Source organism: Bactrocera tryoni, chromosome 3 (genome assembly GCF_016617805.1).
Source record: "Bactrocera tryoni isolate S06 chromosome 3, CSIRO_BtryS06_freeze2, whole genome shotgun sequence".
Taxonomy (NCBI): domain Eukaryota; kingdom Metazoa; phylum Arthropoda; class Insecta; order Diptera; family Tephritidae; genus Bactrocera; species Bactrocera tryoni.
In genome coordinates, this window is record NC_052501.1 from 43,120,001 (window position 1) to 43,130,406 (window position 10,406).

Genomic DNA, 10,406 nt, shown 5'->3' on the forward strand with positions numbered 1-10,406 from the left:
TCATAGGACTAGTAAAATTTTGATTTTTGATAAAATGGCGACTTTCACAAAAAAGTATTTTTTTGTGAAAAATTGCCGCTAAGTATGTTTGGTCAAAATCTTATTCCTTCATCATTACCTAGAGGTAATATCACGACAGTCAGTCTACGTTACCGGAACGTATGTCCAAACTTTTAGGCGGTTAGGACTGCCAACTCGTCAGATTTCTGCCACTGTGTAACATTCTGGAGCCAGAAAGGTTGGTTAAAAACTTTTTACAAAAACTATTAAAATGCAAATTAAAATTTAAATTTCGGAGAGTATTCTCAGTATACATATTTATGTACATATATTTATATATATTTCTTAAAATCGGTTTTTAATAAAAGTACATAACTGCTTCAACTGATTTATGAAAAATTAAATAATCATTTAAAACTTATTTTACTTCTCCAAAACATGAAAGACATAATTACCTTAAAAATGTTATATCTCATTTCAAAAATTTATTATTGCCATTATGCTTATGCATTTAGCACTAGCAATTATTACAGGGCATCATCTGCAGCTGGCGCAGTATGTACTAGTCTGTAATGCTGGCAGAGGTTTTACCACCGATCAGAGCTACGACCGCATGCTTATCCGCCCGTTATTACCGCGCCAACTAAATACACATGCAGCGTGAGTAAGCAAAACATACAGCAGCAAAAAATGTTTAACCTTTTTTTGAAACACCTGCATTCATTGCAGCGTTGGGTCTCGGAACTTAAGATGCTTGGGTCCCCGACATGGATAGCAGTGATGAGATTTGGATCAGCCAACAGAGTCGTCGCCTCGATCTGACACCACTGGAAGTTTGAGCAGATGATGGATCGGCTAGAAGAGTTCAGGGCAAATGGTCGTTAAGCTGAATGGGGCGGCGTTGCTTAAACAGGATGATGAAGTCAGCATGGCGTTACATTGAAACTAATAAACGCTTAAAAATGCGTAATAATCTTAATAATTAATGAAAAAACGTAATAATAATAGAGAAAAGAATATTTAGACCATAAAAGACTACAATTATATAAAATATTAGGTTGAAATTTCAAAAAAGAAAAATTATTAAAATGTTTTGAAAAAATGTAACAACAAATTTGCTAAATTAAAGGCAAAGAATAATGCAGCAACACCCCTTGCTGATACTGGCTGTGAAAAGGCGGAGAATCGTCCGGGCGCATCTTCCATTGAAATCCGTACTTAGCGTTTCATACGTGCCTGAAAAGATGCAAGCGCAGAAAAGATGCGAAACGATAAAACGTCCTGAGGGAAGATTGTAAGCTGAGTGCGTACGGAATAACTATATAGCGGGCCAGTGTGACTACACCTACTTTTTGCTTTTGTTTTCTAATAAAAAACGTAAATAGAATTTTCAGTAGTTCAGTAACAGTTGTTTACCAAACGCCAGAACACGAGTGCAAAGCAAACGTCTTTATGATCGTAATTAAAAAGTACGAGTAGTAATTAACAGTAAATGAATAAAGTAGTAGTGTACATTTGAGATAATTTTGTTTCTGCATAAAAGAGTTTATAAGTAAACGCCATATAACGGTATTTTAGTATTATAAAGAAGCTGAACATTATTTAAATATAGAAAGAGAAACTTAAGATAAATGTTGGAAACAAGAGCTTAGAGCAAAAAAGAGTGTTTCATCAGAAAAGTTTTTCCAGAGAAAAACATTCAAGATTAGATCCCAAATTATCAGTAAATAATCTAATTTTGTTATTGAATTGTAACCATAAAGAGGGAGAAAATTATTTTTAGAAAATGCTGTAGAAAGTCTATGCTGAAACTGCTAACCTCAAAGTGCAGTATTTTTTAAGTTGATTGCAACAGATGCTGTAGCAGATGGGGTGGGGTGGCGTGAAAAAATCAAACCTACTTTTTGGATTTGAAAATAACCAACTTAAGTTTGTTATTCAAGTAACAGAGTCTTTTTTATACCCTGAACAGGGCGCAAAGTTCTCACGATTTTTAACATCCAAAAGGCTTGTTAGAGACCCTATAAGCTAATACATATATACATATACATGCATAAAATTGTGATCAGGGCGACAAGCTGAATCCAGTTGACATGCTTGTTTGTCTGTCCGCATCTGTATAACCTGAGTCTTTCAGTTTTGAGATAATAAATAGATTTTCGCACACGTCCTTTTCGGCCAGAGAAGCTGTTTTTGTCTGAACCGCCGATGGCTGTCTGACTAAAGCTGGAACTCAAGTCCTTATGTGGAACTTTTTGAGCAAAAGTTATGCGTTGCCCAGAGATTATTATCAATGTAGTATAATCTTGGAATAATCCTCGTTCTGATCAGGTCGCTATAGCCATACAAACTGGGCGATCAAACTGAATAAACATCTTTAGCTAATATAGTAATGCTTAAGGTATTATGGCTTCGGTGCTTCAAGTTAACGTTTTTTTTCTTGTTACTTAGATTATATTAATATTTTGAGCTGGGAGCTAGACTTTTTACCTTTAAAGTATTATTCAGATTTGTATGCATATGATTAGGATCCAGGTCTGTATGTTTTTAAAATTACGAGTTCATTTTCATTTCTTTGAAAATTTTGCTATTGGATAACTTGATATTTATATGGTTGAATAGCTAAGTCATATTCCTTTTATGCTACTATGAGTATTATCAAGGTTAGCTTCACATTTTATACATTATAACGTAACGAAATAAGAGGTCTTCCAAGATCAAAGGCAGAAGCCACACATGGCTGTTTGTATTGGCGTTCACTGGGCACCCATTAAACGGTTGTTTTACTTAAAAAAAACCGTATTAATTTCGCGTGTATATATATATCAAATTAGGCGCGACTACGGCGTACCACCGCCGTATAGAGATGGTTAGCGCCGCGAGAAGACGAAACGTGAGCAATTGCATTTATCGCGAAATCTTCGAAGCCGTATGGCTGCGCGGCTTCGAAAGTGGCTCTGCTCCGAATTAGGTTCTTCTCTGAAGAGTTCCAGGTATGTATCGATGTGCAGCACTTTACTTGCCACGCCGGCGCTTATTTCCAGTATTAACATCGTTTGGTAGAGCATTAAACTTGCAGACCAGCGTTTGCGCCCTTGTATGTACTGATCAATACTCACACCATGGAATGCGACAGGCACATCCGCTGGGTATGAGTGTCGGCCAGTGGGGCGACGCATACTGGTGGCAATTATACTGGGCTGGGTTTGGCAGCGGCGGAATTGCCAACAATGGAAGCGCCCAGCAGTGGTAGCGTATCTATAGCCGTCGAAAGCCGCGGTACCTGAATCTTCGACTCTAACGATTGGTGAGTAGCAACAGATTTCCTTGTATCATTAGGATGTACAATAAAAATATCATTTCATATGTAGATACAATCAATGCTGGCGCAAATGGCGGTGTCTGGGAAAACGGACGTACAAAGTGGAAACGCAGTACGCGCGATAAACGAAAACAGCAGCAACAGCATCTAACGCAACAACAGCAACAACAGTATTTGATGGGTAGGCGTCAGCAGTAAAGGTAATGGCTTGTCAGGGTCAGCGCTGAGTCGGGTGCAGGTTCAGCGCTAAGCGCGCAGCATTGCTGCAACTGCATCGTCAGGGCTCAATCGCCCGCTGCCAATGGAGTCAATATCAGAGCGGAGGAGGAGTTCAGCGGTAGCGGTTTAGGTTAATGAGTGGTGGTGGCGGTCATCATGCGCACAAAATGGGCTCCGAGGCGAGGAGGGCACCGTTGCATTGGGGCAGAAAGCCAGCACTGCGACTATCAGAGGAGGTAGGCTTTTGCGTTGGCTAGAGTATGATACTATACATGGAGTTTAATACAAATGAACATAGTTTTGTTGAATGTGTATGCTAAAATTTATTTAGTTTTTGCTCAAATTAGAGATATTAGAATTATTATATTTTTTAATATTTCTTTATCGCCTTTACGTTTCACAGCCATAGAATGATGAGTAACTGGCCTTGAGTCGAAGGATGATAACTTAGGTTTAGTGATACGAAATGTCGCTTCACTAACATCCATCGGCATCCCCAGGTGTGTATCTTTTTTCCACAGACTCCTTGCGATTTAGATTGAATTCGGGTGTGCTTTTCCTTTAGCCCGTTGCCTTGGTTTCGCCAGACGTCGCGCGTGGGACGTGGTCGGTATAATGTTAAAGATCGCATCCTGCAACTATGGACGACTTTGGTGCGGCTGGACTACGATATTTGAGAGTGAAGTTCCCTTCAATACATCCGGAAGTGTGCAAACCATCAAAGCGAACATTTGAAACCCGCCTCACCACCCACGGTTGTTGATCTGCCATTTGCCCAATATAACTAATTACAGCTGGCTCAGCTACTGCAATGCCTGCATCGATACCCGCCAGGCGTCAGTGGGAGCATTGAGGTGCCGTCTGGTGTGCCGTCACCCCGACGACGATACGACCGCACAGTTGGTGATGGTGTGTCAGAGGCGGGCTTTGATGACGACGTTAGCAGGAGGTCTTTTGACCAGATGTAAATATCTCACGTGATGCCAACTACATTTCGTCGTTAACGATATTTGCGACATCGGCAAGCGCCAACGTTTGCATTTTAGCAGCAGCGTAATGCCGTCGGCCTATATCAGAAGGCCATTGGGGAGAGTGGTGCGGAAGTGAATTCAGCGGATGGCCAGCACACAAAACGGCCCCAGCGTTTCAATGAAATGCGAATGTCGTTGTCGAGCACAAAGAAGCTGCGCCTGTATCACAAATATTTGCGCAACAAGAGGCCATTGCCGCGTCGTTTATTGCATCAACTGTCAAGTTGATTGATGAGAAGAGCATGAATAGCATAAAGTAGTTTCCTGTTTGGGCGGGGTGGAAGCGTGAAGAAGCTGGAACGGTGAGGATGTGTCGATGAAGTCGTGGTCGATTTAGTGCGGCAACGGCGCAAGCAGCAACGGCATGGCTGCAGCGAAAGCAGTGGCCAATCATCGATCCAATAGCAATTTGACTACAATAACGTAATAGCAGTGGTAATATAAATAAAGCGTAAAGTGTGTGATAAATTTAATGTGATAAAAAGCGCGGCGTAAAGCTAGCAACAGCACCGGCGGTGTCGTCATTTGGCAACAGCGCTGTAAGCTGCCGCAGCTGCTATTACTGCAGCAATGACGTCCGCCACAATCCAGTTCCATAACGTCCGCATCATGACAGCGCGTTAACCAAAGCTATCAAACAGGGCGATGATTGCAGTGGCGGTGCTTCAGCCGTGGTCAGGAATGAACCGCTGACGGCATAAAGAAGTCGTCACGTCCACATTAACGGAATACGACCAACTCCGAACTGCAGGTATTGGTGAGGAAAATGTAGTTGGCGCAATTGAGTGGCATGGCATCCGCACGTTGGAAGGAGCCACTCGACAGCACCGATGGCACAATGGCAGGCCCAACAACGGAAATTCCAGTTCCACAAATTCCGCGTATGATGGGCGAGGATGATACCCTGTCGACGCCACTTCGTCATTGCCCGATATTTTCATGGCATCAGTTGACGGTTACCTTTTAAGCAATCAGCTGAAGAGCGAAACTGTGATGTGAGGCAGCAGCAGCAGCATAAATCTTCTAATCGACAACGGCTCAACGACGCAATTCGATAGAAATTGTAGTTATGGCGTCTATCGCCGACCTCCAGCCAACGTTTAGACATTTGCAATGAGCTGCTGTCGGAGATACGTCGCGATTAGTTACATTTCGCCCAGGGCGACCGACGAGCTATCGATAGCGGTGATTGCAAAATGGCAGCAACAGAGCCACTTCGTCAGTGGGACGCAACAGACGCCAATAGCCGTTGAAATGCTGCGGCTGTCATGCTTGACAATATAGAGTCCTCGAAAAGATCGCCCGTGTACTAAACCAATGACAGACCTTTGAGTAATATGGGATACACATTCCCGACGATGCTCTTCGTAGCTAGCGCTTCAAATGCCGAACTCAGGCCAGACACACAGTTATTTACAAACTTATTATACTTTTGATGTAACGCGCAGCAGTAGCAAGAGTCCAGATGTCAGTGCAGCCAGGAACTCAAACTCTGCGGTGATTTCAATTTAGAGTAGCGGCTCGCTCACGGACGCATAATCCCTCCTTAGTGACAGCGATGAAACGGATGAGAATATACTAGTGAATATATTAAAAGGGGAATGCGACGACATCAAGACAGCAAATGGAGCTACGAACTTTGGAATGGCATATTGGAAGAGAATTGAAATACAAAAAGAGGAGTTGACAGAAGTTGCAGCGGATGTGGATACCGATTTGCTGGACTGCATCGATAGTACAGGCGGAAATCAGCTCGCAATCACGCGCCAGGCGTGGCAAATATAGCACAATGGTTATTACCGCATGTAATGACCACAGTTTCCCGCAGGCGGCATCAACCTTTTACTGCCGGATGACGTATTTTTCAAAGGTTTCAGCCGGCTGAGCCAGTCGATGCAGCGACGTTGGTACAACATTTACCTGCTACTGGTGGCCAATTGAAGACAGAGCCCGTTGATGAGTACTTTGGTCAGCGCTGGCAGGTTAGTGAAGCGCAGGCGGCCGCTTCGATCATAAGCATACCTTTAAATGTGCAAATGCAGCTGCGACCGGCATTGGTTTTCCAGCAGTAACGCTGGCGGCGCTGCAAATGTCGCCAGCGTGCAGTTACATTGCCAGCAACGTTACAGCCGCGGCTTATAGCCTGACGTTGCGCATCAACGGCAATACAAACCTGGCTGTGCCGCAGATAATGAATCACGCAGCAGCAGCCCGCAACAGCAACAACAGCACCATCAGACGCAGATGCACTTGCCAAAGAGGTGGCGGCGGTTGGCGACATTATAACAGTGACCCTCGTCAGGTAACAGCATTGCGGCGCAGCAGCAGCAGCAACAACAACAACAGCGAATTCCAGCAAGTGCGGGTGCAGCAACCGCGTAGCAGCGCATCAGCATCAAATATTACGTTGCGTCAGCCACGCTTACAAAATGTCGGCGCTGGTTCCATAGCGCCAACCGTCTGCCGATGCGAGCGTGATATCTTGTCGGGGTCCGGTCATCACTGAAATGCAGTAATCCGCCACACCAGCAGATGCTGGCGCACTACAGCCGTCACCAACAACGGCCACTGCGTCAGCCGACGCTCACCGATTAAAGCGCCACAGCGTGGGGAATCCACCATCACGACCAGCACAGCGGCCGATGGCGCATATGTTTAAAATCTACATACAAAGCCACCGCATTCCGCAGCGGCGTTATCCGCATCATCGGCGCAAGTTCCTGTAGTAATCATCCCACGGTACAAAGCGCCAGCATCGGTTGTACAAACGCTGTCCAGTGTGAAGTCGAAATAATGATGATGGCAATTCATTCGGGCTGCCGAGCCGATACAACATCATCGTCGGCGGCAAACACAGATATATACTGACGTACAGTAGCAGTACTACCAGCGGCGGCGTCGAACATGGGCTCTACAAGTTCCGGTGGAATATTATCAATTACGTCGGGTGGACATCAAGTGGCTGTGCATAGTATTAGCGGCGGTGCCGTACAACATTTGACTAATGCCAGCGGCAGTGGTGGCACAGTGCAACACTTGTCGTCGATAAGCGTCCGTCGGCACGACACCACTCATTGTCACAACAACGACCCGCCAAGCACAACGCTTAGCAGCACAGCGGCACAGATTGCATCAGCAAACACAACCCAGATTGTGGCAGATAAAGTGAGTAGTTCAGCCGATACAGCTTCCAGCGGTGCCACGACGGTGAGTGGTGCGCAGTCACGGGCGATGGCGGCGGCGGCAAGCTACGCTGAAGTTCGGCCAGCAATAGGTGTATGGGCCAGTCGACCGGGTCCAAAGGCAGCTGAACGGGTTTCAGATGGTACAGATGAAGTCAATTGGATTTAATATATTTATATATTCATTACAGCTTATATTGCGTTTCTTTAATACTTTTTGTTCACCTAAAATATATGAATTCATTTAACTAATCCACTAGAATTTAGAAATTTCCTTTTCTCCCCACAACTACCAAAGTTGTCAGAATCGCCATTAATGGAATTACAATAGAATATAAGCTGCTACAAACTGAATGATCAAACTCATTTTTTCTTAATATTTTTTTTTATATAAATTTTAATTAAATTTAATGTTGCTGTATAAACTTATAAATGTAAAAAATTACAAAAATATTGATTATTATTTCAGATGTAAACAAATTTGTTAAGATCATAGAGTCTCTGGCAACGAAATATGGCGGCGCAACAACATGATCGATCTCAAGCATTTTAGCAATTGCATCACCAGCAGCAGCAACAACGCTTAGCAACTAAAGATGATGGTAAGCGCGAATGAGAAGGCAAACGAATTTCAGGTGGCGGTGGCGTTACAACAACATTAGTTAATTTGCAGCCATCCGGTCGCACAGCAGTTGCAGAAGAGTTCAAATACAGGAGGCAAAGTGATAAAGATCCTCCTTACCCGCTGCTCGTGTGTCCGAGTTGAATGTCGCGCAGCAACAGCAGCAGCACCACCAGCAACAACAAAAGCGCAGTTCAGCAATTGCGGCCAACCACAACTGGTTTGCAGCCAACGACAGCGATAAATAACGTCCACACAATCAGTGACACAGCAGCAGGGCAGCGGTGGCGGCGTAAAATCCTCGCCAGGCCAGCAACAATACCAGCGGAGGAACCTTCACCATAGCACAGCTAGCGTTAAGCCAATGCTGTTGCCGTGCGAATATGCCAGCAAATAATAAAGTGGCGGCAGCAATGGCGCAGCAATAACCTTAACCCAACAACAGCACGCTGGGGTGCATGCCGAGAACTGCGAACTCAAATTTGAAAGGTGAACTTCGATATCACTTCAATGCGAGTGGCAGTGGCAGTGGAAGAGTAGCGTAGGCTGGCGCTGGCGGGTGTGCATCATGGCGAGTATCGTAGTGGACGCAAAGACCGTAGCGGCCGCAGTCAGTCAGTCGCAACAGCAACAACAACAGCAGGCATCGAATTACAGCAGCAGGCTGTAATGAGTGTTGAATAAAGGGCGACAGCAGATACAAATTTACGCAACAAAGAAACTGAAGCGTTTATGCTAACAGAACATAATCCGGCGCTTGCACCTCTAATGGAACGCACGGAAATGCAGCGGTGAGTTCGGCTGGTGCTGGCGAGAATAGTAAACGCGTGCTATACAAGTCTGTTGAACGTCAAACCGTTGCAGAAGAACAACTCTGGGCAGATGCAGATGCAAATCCGGACCCGGTGGCGCGGCCCACATGCGCTGCTACGCGGACGCATCGGCAGCAATCAGACAATATTCGCAACGTACGCACGCTGCCCATAGCGACGAAAGGCTCCACTGCAATCGGCAATGCAATACCGTGCAACAATTGCAAATTAGCGGCGGCAACAATAGCAGCGGCAGTGGCGGTGGTAATGGCATGAGCGTAAGGTTGGCGCAAGTGACAACGAACGCGACGACACTGTATCGTCTGGCGGTGCATCAGCAATCGCTGGTGAATATGATCTCCTCAGTTTCCACAGCTGCGGCGTGATGTTATAACCACAACAGCCGGTGGTGGTGTGCTAACGACCAGCTGCAATGATCTCAAGAGCATTAGAGAATGTTATTGTAAACTGTAACAGTAGTAATAGCAGCAATGGCAATGCAACAGCGGCGCTAATTGGCGTGGCGGCAATGTAACAGCAATGTGTGTACGCTTATTAAAGTAGCAGGCGCAGCCCAGGTGGCGACGTAATTCAGACCATGCGATATCCAGCGACTGCAAACAATATGGCGCACTCACTTCTGCAGAACATAAACAGGTGAGACAGGAGCTAACTAACGCCTAAGAACAAATGATTGGTATGTATTGCGCCACTGAATGTGACGCAGCCAAATCGCCGTTAATATAGGTCAGGCGGGCAGCGGCATATCGCATTTTAATTGTCACTGGCTGCGAAGCAGCAGCAGCAGCAGTGGTTGCCGTCATGATTACTGCCGCGTAAAGATTCATCTGCCGTTGACGACAAACGCGTCTAGGCCGGAAGAAGCTTTGAAGGTGTTGTTGTGTGGTTATTGTAGCGGTATCAAGTAGGCGCCCAGGCAAATGTTACTGAGTATTTCTGTTGTTCATTTTGAAGCACAATAGCTGGACTGTGAAGAGGAGGTGCCAGGTGTTGAGTGAATGGCGGTATTGTTGGCATAATGGGGAAACCAACAAGTTGACCGCCAAAGAGCAGTGTCACCTTAGCCGCCAGTGGAGGCGTGATGCTTACCAGCGGAAGTCAACAACAACCTTCTCACAGCTCTTCGTCGACATCTTATTCAACATGAGCAAGTGGCAGCAGCGCTAAAGAGGCGGCGGCGTCGCGGTATTGCTTAGC

General features: G+C 45.3%; 1 pseudogene; it reads left to right on the top strand.

Moving 5' to 3' along the window:
* Nucleotides 1-499: 499 nt before the first annotated feature.
* On the top strand, nt 500-9,723 carry LOC120770606 (annotated as a pseudogene).
* Nucleotides 9,724-10,406: the final 683 nt, after the last annotated feature.